We start from the raw sequence: 10,868 nt of genomic DNA on the forward strand, positions 1-10,868 counted from the left end.
AACAAACGCAGACGCCAAAAAATCCCTCGCCAGCACATTCTGCTTTCTTAATAAATATCTGCTTAGACAGATAAGAAAATGCTTTTTGGGTACATCTAAGCCTTGTTATAAACCTCTGTTAATTGGTTTTATACATGTAAGAAAACAGTGTTTGAACAGACGTAGATTAGCGTCTTTCTTTGGTTTTAATACACAACAGACACGGAGCGTGGTCGTCTTTCTAAAACAACATGTCAGTGAGATTTAAAGAGGGCTTTAAGAGTATTTGTCCAAGATTTATCATCCATGCAGCAGCAAATCACAACAAAGACTATATGTGACAGTCACAGCTCGGCTGAATTAAAATAAAAGAATGTAATTACATGAAGCACATTCAATTAAAATGAAACAATACAGCAGATAGGACTAAATATGTCGCTTTATGACTTCTCCTGCACGCCTGTTTCAGTGAACTTTAATGTCTGAATTCAACACTTTTATGAGTAGATGTGTCTAAACTGCTGCTCATCTCTTACTTCATTCTTGTTAAGAAGTGTGGGATCAAACCTCAGACCGTCTGCATCAGGAAACATATAAACAGTCCTTAATCACTCTGGGTTGAAACACTGCCACATTTAAATACTCATTAAAATAAAAAGAAGGGGAAAGGAGCTAAATAAATGTTTTCAGCTCAAAGGTAGCTTCATTAAAGTGCAGCATTAAACCTGAGGACTCGTGTTTATTATTACCATGGTAACGATCATCATTACTCTGCAGAGAGGATCTATTAGTCCCTGCTTTACAGAGACTTTTATTTAGGCCATAATAAATCATAAGACAGTCAAGACATTTTTCACTTCTTATTTTCTGTTTCATTCTGTACTGAGATTTATTTTTACCATGCAAGATTATGAAACTTCATGTTTCAATTTTTTCCAGCAACAATCAGCAGTGATGACTTAACAATTCTGGGGCCCTCAGGAAACACCAGCATGGGGCCAAATTAAAATTGATACACACCATCTCTCATAGACTCCTGTATCCGTGTGACACCTATGTTTGAAAATTGACCTCCATCTTCTGCTGCCTGACTGCAGGTAATAAGGATCATTATGAAATTATGAGGTAAAGGAGCTGGTAGAAAGCAGCCCCACCAGCTCTGCCATATTAATAGAGATACTGAAGAAATTCATAATAGACTGGGCTTTAGCCCAGAAGTCGAAGCCAGAATATGTAGAAGAAAGACAAACAAAGAGAAAGGTGTCAATATGTTGGGAGTAAAATCACATATTTTTCACACATTAGAGCATTGTTACTCAACCCTGCTTAACCAAAGCAAGAGTACCTGGATGCAGCCGAGGACCTCCACTTCACACCAGAAGTTGGAAAATCACCACTATATCTCGGCTTCTAATACCGGAAGACACTTCAACTGAACGTCTTCTTGTTTTCTCCGTGTATCGCTACCGTATTGATATAGGCAAGTCCGCCACATAAGGAAATACAAGTAGTGCACGTTTTTGTAATAAAAAGCTCAAATGATGGAATTACATGGATTTGAATGAATCATTTATAATAAATAGTCCATATTAAAATAATAACTGATCGTGATATATAAAGTGAAATAGTTCAATGACAGTTAAATGAAAAGATGTACTCCATAATTAAAAAAAAATAATAATAATATAGTACAGTTTCATATATGTATAGATATTTTTTATTTTCAATATATATACAGTGCTTAACAAATGTATTAGACCACCTGTCATAGTTGTCTCAGAGACCATCCAGCATCATGAAGTGCTTTAATGCGGACTCTTTCATTTTCAGTCAGCTCTCCACGTTTTACCATTTTGAACAGGAATGAGGAATTTCAAACTGAATTCACACAAATTTGAGCCGGCTCACTGGGCTTCTCTGAGAAGTCAGAAATTAATCAAGCATAACATTCAACCACTAAAACTCATTTTTCTGTTCAGGAATGCAAGTAAATAACTATAATTTGACATATTAATCAAGAAATAATAATGTGCTTTACTATTTTTTCAGTTTTTTTGTAAACTAGTAAATTTGAAAATTCATGGATAACAGTAATAATTATATTTTAGCATTAAAGATATCATTTTGGTTAAAGAGCTTCTAAATATTGGTGTATTAACCATTGCAGAAACATAAAAAATGATTTTGTAAATTACCAATGCTGTTCATTTAGGGCAGCTGTGGCATAAAGCTTACTTTGGTTAGGGTTAGGATGGTCTAATAAATTTGTTAAAGGGATACTTCAACATTTTGGCAAATTTGTCCATTGCCATAATTCCTATAGTCTTAGTAATAGGTTCGGTACCTTTAGTTGTCGGTGCAAGCTGATTTTAGATCGGCCGCTGCCGAGTTCGGACCTGCTGTGCCAACTCAATGTAAGCAGACGGTATTCCGGCTTTCCCTCATCAAACTCATCAAATACACAAGCCAGCTCCATAACGCTCTCATGGACAAGTTGTGACCTGCACATTCACCATGCTATGAAATAATAACACAGAATTATGTAACATTACGACACATGAAGCAAATGCTCGGAACTATTTCTTGAGTGAACCACTGGGCGGAGTGACACAGTGCAGCAGCCATGCCTGGAGTGTAGTTCCGGCTTTGCATTTAGCTTTAAAACATCTCCGTCTCGTAACGCTCCATGATTATTTCATAGCGTGGTGAATGTACAGGTCACAACTTGTCCACGAGAGCGTTTTGGAGTTGTTGGATTGTGTATTTGATGAGTTTGATGAGGGAAAGCCGGAATACCGTCTGCTTACATTGAGCGACATCGGCGTCCGGCAGCCAGCCAATCTCCCGTCGCATGTTTTGTCTGTGCTCAGTGATATGTGAATTTGCATCATAAATCAATTTATTAAAATTAATGTTATGTATTCACTGTGCTTGTTATTCTGAAGACTAGCTTATATTTTGTCTACTTGTATTTCAGACCTGCCTATATTATTATGGCGACGATGCACGAAGAAAACAACGAAGAAGACGTTCAGTTCAACTGACGTCCGGTATTAGAAGAAGAGATATGGCGTGGAGGTCCTTGGCTGCATCCAGGTCCCTCTCAAAATAGGAGCCAAATTGTTGGAAATGACCTTTGCAAGAGCCACAAGCTAAGTGGTGAAAAGTGGCAAAAAAATGTTAAAGTGGCAATAAAAATAAGTAAAGAGTGGCAAGAACTGCCAAAGAAATATGACAAAATGGGTGAATAGGGGCAAAAAAGGCATAAAATGACAAAAATTGGGTGAAAAATGGCAAAAATGAGATACAGGTGGCAAAAATAGTCAAAAAGCAGCAAAAACGTTGCAAAAAATAGTGAAAAATTACTAAAATGGCCAAAAAGGTGGGAAAATCAGTAAAGAGTATACTTTATTAGCAAAAATAAGCTTAAATGGATGAAAAGTGGTAGAAAATGGCAAAAAGGAAAAACCTGCAAATAGAGCAGCAGCAAAAACAAGCAAAAGTGGGATAAAAGTGGCAAAAATGGGTGAAAAGTGGCAAAAGATGGAGAAAAAAGGGGCAAAAATACAAGTAAGGGCAATGGAAATATACAGCTAGAAAATAAAGGTTGATAATTAAAGTCTGTTGTAGAAGTGTGGGAAACAGCTGGATCATTTCTGAGGTCAAAGTTTCCCCTTTTAAAGGTTTTCTGGGTAATTATATTTCAAATTAAGACACAAAAGAGCCACATGTGGCTCAGGAGCCACGTGCTGAGTAACACTGTGTCAGAGGCTCATGTACAGCTTACATGGTTTCTACCTTGTGCTTGTGTACTGGAACAGAGAAATGAGAAAGTAGTAAACATAAACATGTCACAGCATATCCTAGCTGCATGTAAACAAACTGAGAATGTGAGACATGGTACAAGGCAAGGATTTTTCTCTGAATAGACACAATGATGAACATTTCTAAAGGTGTTTGACACTGAGCATTTGTTAGTCTCTATAACAGGGATCAGACATATGGATGGTGTTTTCTGCCTACTGAAAAATATCATATCTGAGGTATACATCATAAAGCATCAGAACAAATCACAGGCTTTCCTTTAGAGAGCTCTGCAGAGCAGAAACACAGCAGAGCTGTATGTTTAGTCCAATCTGATAAGGCCTCAATCACAGCAATGATTTTATGGCTCCTTTATGTACAAGAATCGTCTTTATTGATCTTCCAGTGGCCCATGTGTCATGCTGCATGAGGAGAGATGTGCTGCACCTTTCAATTACTATGTCTGAGTGAGAGATATTCTCAGGTAAACAGGCAGCGTCTACGATACTAAAGTGCTTTCTACATTTATTTTCTCTCAGCCTTGTCCTGATCTCCACCCGTACTGCAAAGGAATATTTGGATGAAAGACAGCTTTCAAAATATCACACCACCAGCTGAAGAGGCATGCCAGTTCTGTGTGTAAAATTCATGTTTGTGAGGTTTATTCCAATAGCTTGGACAGCTTTGCATGTACACTCAACTTTGGATTTGTCTCCCTCAAGTTTTGTAATATCACCCTCGCACTTTTTCTTTTCTCTCTCTCTCTCTCTCTTTTTTTTTTGTCAGGTCCCTGTTTTGGTATATGGGGCCTGAATTCTGGAGTTTTACACACACATCCAACCAAGGTGGGCAGGTACTGAGCTGTAAATAAGACAAAGAATGCACATAAAAACGTCTCCCCCACTGCAGGGCTCCAAAAATATACTCATTTATTACATCCAAGTAGTAAAGTTTCAAGCTGAAATGTTACTAATAAATAAATTATATGTTTGAATTTAGAAGAGTTGCACCTCACCGCTCATTGGAATGAAGCATAATGTATGTGTGCGTTTGTGCATTGTCTTGAGTTTTTGCCCCGTCGTATTGATGGTAGATGTTTTGAACACTATGAAAGCTCAGCAGTTAACATAAAGATGTGGAGTCAGGCATATATATATATATATATATATATATATATATATATATATATATATATATAAAACGAGTCAAAATTATGAGATAAAAAGTAAAAATTCTCAGATAAAAAGTCAAAATTATGAGATAAGAAGTAACAATATGAGAAAAAAGTTAAATTCTGAGATTAAAAGTCATAATTATAAGACAAAAGGTGAAATTATAAAAAACTACAGAAGCCCTTCTGCCACATAAAAAATAAAGATGTGGAGTCAGGCAAATATAAATAATAATAATAATAATAATAATAATAATAATAATAATAATAATGACCTTTATCAAAATTATGTGATAAAAAGGGTAAATTATGAGATTACAAAGTCAACATTATGAGACAAAAAAGTCATAATTACAAGGAAAAAGTCAAATTATAAAATAAAATGTCCTAATATGAGATTAAAGGTCAAATTTCTGAGATAAAAAGTCAAAATTCTCAGATAAAAAGGTGAAATTATGAGATAAAAAGTCAATATTCTGAAAAGTCAATATTCTGAGACTAAAAGTGGAAATTATGAGAAAAAAAACTACGGAAGCCCTTCTGCCTCATAAAAATATAAAGATGTGGAGTCAGGCAAATCTAAATAAATAAATAAATAAATAATAACCTTAATCAAAATTATGAGATAAAAAGGTAAAATCATGAGATTACAAAGTCAACACGATGACACAAAAAAGTCATAATTACAAGGAAAAAGTCAAAATTATAGAATAAAATGTCCTAATATGAGATAAAAGGTCAAATTTCTGAGATAAAAAGGCAATATTCTTTGACTAAAACTTAAATTATAAGATAAAAAGGTGAAATTATAAGGAAACATTCTAGAAGCCCCTTTCCACTACATAAAAAAGGTGTGTAGTCAGGCAAATCTAAAATAATAATAATAATAACCTTAATCAAAATTATGAGATGAAAAAGGTGAAATCACGAGATCACAAAGTCAAAATTATGAGACAAGAAGTCATAATTATGAGAAAAAAGTCAAAATTATAAAATGAACTGTCCTAATATGAGATAAATAGGTAAAATTTCTGAGATAAATTCAAAATTATAAGATAAAAAGGTGAAATTATGAGAAAAAACTACACAAGCCCTTTTCTGTCACATTAAAAAATAAAGATGTGGAGTCATGCAAATCTAAAAAAAACACCCAAGTCATAATATAAGATAAGAATTTGTTATATAAGATAAAAAGTTGAAGTTATGAGACAAAAAGCCATAATTTTAAGATAAAAAGTCATAATTATTAGACAAAAAAGTCTAATTATGAGATGAATAGTCAAAATGAGATAAAACATCAAAATTATGAGATAAAATGTTGGAATTATGAGATAAAAGTAATCTAAAAATTTTGACTTCTTATCTCGTAATTATGACTTAGCATTCTTTTTAAAATCTTTTTTCTTTCTTTCTTTTTTTTTTTTTAGAATTGCCTAATTTTTATATTTTCCTTTTAAGTGGCAGAAATGGGCTTCCATAGAAACAGCCTAAATGTGCATCTTATTTTGAATTTACAGCTTTATGAAACGTGGCCAAAGACTTGGTCCAGGGTTATTTACAGTTGATTGTTTAGGTCCAGCTTATATCCTCTGCAGATCATTGGTAAAAGTGAAATTCCTGCAGGAGTTCTGGTCAAACTAAAGTTCATACAGTAAAAGAAACAAATCTGAGTTTTTAATTCAGCCTTAAATGAAAGCAGCTGTAAACCTGAAACGTGTTAATGAGCATTAATTAAAGGCTTTATTTACAACATAAACTCTTTTCCTGGTCTTTATGTTTATGAGATGTTCATTTTCTCATTCACACTCATCCACCTACACACACATACACATACGTGTAATGACATGATGCAACTCAGAGTAAGAGGTTGCTCTTTAATGAGGTGTGAGGGTCACCACGGCGGACATGAACATGCTTTGTTCCTCACTATCATTATCACCTTCCTGCACAACGTCTGACCACAGCTCAGACGTGTTAAGATGAAGGCATGCACATAAATTACACCCACATGAACACATGCAAAGAACATGACAGAGGTGTCTGTTACCCTTTTGAAAACCTTCATTAAATGGAAGCCATGATCAGACCACAGCATGCCTGACCTCTGATTGAACCCTTTAGGTGAGCTTTATTTCACTGGTTTTTCCATTTCAGATCCTGCAGGTTTTTTCCTTTGAGGTTTAAAAAGTACACCACGACTCTGAACAAGAATGGAGATATTCTAAAAGAAGCAAAGAAACTTTATAATAACATGGCATTAAAAGGAAATTAATTCATCACATATCTGAGATTTTCAGACATGATAATAAATTAGTTGCGTGGCTGAAGTGTAAAGCAACTGCAGGGGAACAAGAATGGGATTGATAAGATGTCTCTTATTTCATCCTCCATCTGCGTCTGAAAAGAAAGCAAACTTTTCTTCCAAGCAGAACAAGAAGATTAGCAAAGTTTGTGCAAACAACACATTGAGCTTTCAAACCTGGAAATCTTCTTCAGCAAGTTTTGCAAACAGAGTACAAACTAAGCTTTTTACAATATTACCCAGTTATCCATTTGTCTGGAATGTGGCTGTTGGTGTACGTACTTGCTGTATACGGTGTGATCATGTGAATGATGGCTGCACCATCTTCACTGCCTCTGTTTGAGGAGTTGACTGTTCATATCTTAAAAAACAGCCAGATGTGGTCACAATATGCAGTGTGCACATAATTAGGAGTGGTGGAGAGTCAGAGGAGATGTGAAGAGTCACCACAGTCACAAGGACTACAGTGGAGGAAAGTTTAGTTGTCCGTCCAGGCCGGCCCTTGCCTAGACGGCAAAAAGTGCGTGTTACTCACAGGATGCTAGTGCTAAATAAATACTGTTACTAACAAATTCCCCTGGGTAATCTGTGTAGTGCACATTTTCTACACGGAAAGTTTATAAAGATTGAAATGTATGTATAAAAGAATTTAACTTTTCTCCTCTCATTTTTACAACAGAAGCACAGAATGGGCTAATGCTAACATTTGCAATTATCAGAATTTAAAGGTGACTTCATTTACATGTTACTTTTCAACCCCTGAAGATGCCACTTTGTGTTGCCCAATTAGCTTATTTCGACATGTATGCATATCAATGCTTTTACATTTATTAAAGGGATATTTCAGTATTTTTGAAGTTGAGCAGTATGGGGTATGTAACAGTAGTAGTGGCATATGCATTAGCATTAGCTTACAGCCAGTCTTGTAATTGGACTGCTATGCATTTCATTTATTGTCTTTACAAAAACGACAAGTCTATAGTTCGTGTTACGCAGTTCTCTATGGAGTTTACTCCTCGGTCATCCCATGTTTTGTTGGTCTGATTGGATGAATATTCTGTCTGTCACATCTTGAGCCAGTCACCCTCTCAGTTTATTTTTTCCAAAGGCTCTGCCCTTTGAAGGTTTTCCTGATGGATGTGTGAAACAAATCTATCTAGCATGTCAGGTTAGCCAAATCCTGCATTGCAAAATAGTGACAGGAGGCTTTCTGGGTAAGAAAGAAAATGCTTCAAAAGTTGTCATTTGTGCATACTTGTGAGCCAACATTTTTTGTGGCCCATTTTTTACCAAAAACTTGATAAATTCCACTGAGAAACTGTTCCCATCTGTTACGCTGTATAGTCTAGCTTCCTGGCAAGTCCTTCTTAAAGGAGCATGCTCACTCAAATCACTGCAGGCTAATGCCACTTCTACTGCTAGGTAGCTACAGCCCAACTTCAAAAATACCAAAATATCCCTTTAAAGATCTAACCAGAGAAATAACCTCGTTGACAGCCGCATAGTCACCAAGGTTTCTGCTTTAAGGTCACTGTCTTTGTTTCTGTAGAAACGTCTTTTTCAAGCTGATCTTTATAAGTTTCCCATTGAGAGTGCTCTCGAAGTGACTCAGCTTTTTTACTTGGCTTTTTGCTGGCCTTTTTGTTAAACTCTAACTCTCTCTCTTACTTCAGTAACTTCCAAATACACACCAAGCACAACCGTTAAAATGCAAAGCAGATCAATGTCAAGACTGGCACTCCACCGTTCACTTTAGTCAGTAACGTCATAATGTTTACATGTCTGGCAGAAGTCTGCATGGTGTCATTGTAAAGTTATGCAAATCTAGTCTGGTGTAATCTATGCTGATGATGGTCCATTGTTTGTTCTCTGTGAAACATTTTTCTTTCCGTCTTGGCCAGGACTCTTAGTTGAGACTTCTATAGCATTAACATGACAGAAAATACTGTACAGCATAAATATACAGGGATTACTGAAATATGCCAAACAAGGCCAAAATAAAATAACAACTTAACCCAGAAACACCCAGAAGAAAGTGATTTGTCTGGTCTTAACAAGGCTTGTAGACAATACATTTATGTGCATACGTCCTTTCCTCCTAAAAACAATTTTTAATAAGGAGGCAGCGAGTCAGACTTTTTGTTTTTGCCTAACAAGGTGGATATCCCATTTGTGAGGGAGCTGACAGCGTCTGTAAGGGCAAACATGTTGACAGCATGGAGCTGCAGTCGGTTTGTTAAAATTTAACAAGGATGGTGGACTGAGGATGGCTCTCTGTTCATTGTCCTGTCTGTCACAGAAGTCACCACGGACACCATGGATCAGATTCTGACAGCCCAGAGGGACTGATGCATGTCACTGGTACACAAGATTTTCAGAAAAATACACTGCCCTGGACGAGCGGTACAAATACAGGTCAAAACAAACTGACAGGTTTGTCCACAATAGAAGAGACGACTGCTTCGACTGGTGTTAGGACGTTATATTTGCTGCTGTTTTTTCAGATAGGAAATTTAAAACAAATTTATGTAATTGATGTGCTGCGAGTCTAAAGCCATGCCAGATCTCTGAGGCTGTACTTAGCATTTGCATTTCTTTGCATGCCCTACATGATGAAATTCTGGGTTTAAAAAGAGAGCAAGTATAATGCTATTCCCCGTCGTCAACGCTCATGACACCTCTGACAACAGAGTCAATGCCACAAAAAGAATCAGAACTTGGTCAGGGGGTTCATATGGTTGATTTTCTACTGTGCCATTTAATGAGTGGCACAACATGATTGCTGGGCTATATAAGTTGAATTTTTAATTGTTTTGCTGGTATTATTTCAGGACTTTGGACTCCTGTCTTTCATAAAAAGGGCCAGGTTCATTACAGAATGAATGTTTAGCTTTTGGGCCCACTGGATTCCAAGCACCTTGATTCTAGGCTGTTCCAATCCTACTTTAGACTCAGGAACCTTGATTTCCTATAAAACACAAAATTTAGTTTCATCTGAAAACAGGACTAACTGAGCAACCATCCAGATCTTTTCTCCTCAGCCCAGGTGAGAAACTGATGACGTCTGTGATTCAGGATTGGCTTGACACTAGGAACGCGACACTTTTAGTCCATTTCCTGGACCCATCTGTGTGTGGTGGCTCTTGATCCACTGACTCCAGCCTCAGTCCAAGCACAATCCTTCCTTCATCCCTTCATCCCACAACCCATATTCTCATCTCTCCAATCCACAACCCTTACCTTCATCCTTTCATCTCACAACCCCTTAACCTTATCCCTTACCTTCATCCCTTTATCCCACAATTATTCATCCCTCAACCCTAACCCTCATCCTACAGTCCTTACCTCCATCCATTCATACTTCAACTTTAACCCTCATCCCTCCACCCCACACTCTTTGCCTTCATCCCTCAACCCTGACTTTCATCCTACAACCCTTACCCTAATTACCCTCATCCCTTCATCCCACCTCCCTAACCCTCATCCGTTGCCTTCATCCCTTTATCCCACAATCCTTTCCTCCATCCCTTCATCCCTTGACCCATACCCTTATCTCTTCAACCCTCGTCCCTTACCCTCATCCCTTGACCCTCATCCTCATCCTATGACCCT

Source organism: Cheilinus undulatus, linkage group 11, assembly GCF_018320785.1.
Source record: "Cheilinus undulatus linkage group 11, ASM1832078v1, whole genome shotgun sequence".
NCBI lineage: Eukaryota > Metazoa > Chordata > Actinopteri > Labriformes > Labridae > Cheilinus > Cheilinus undulatus.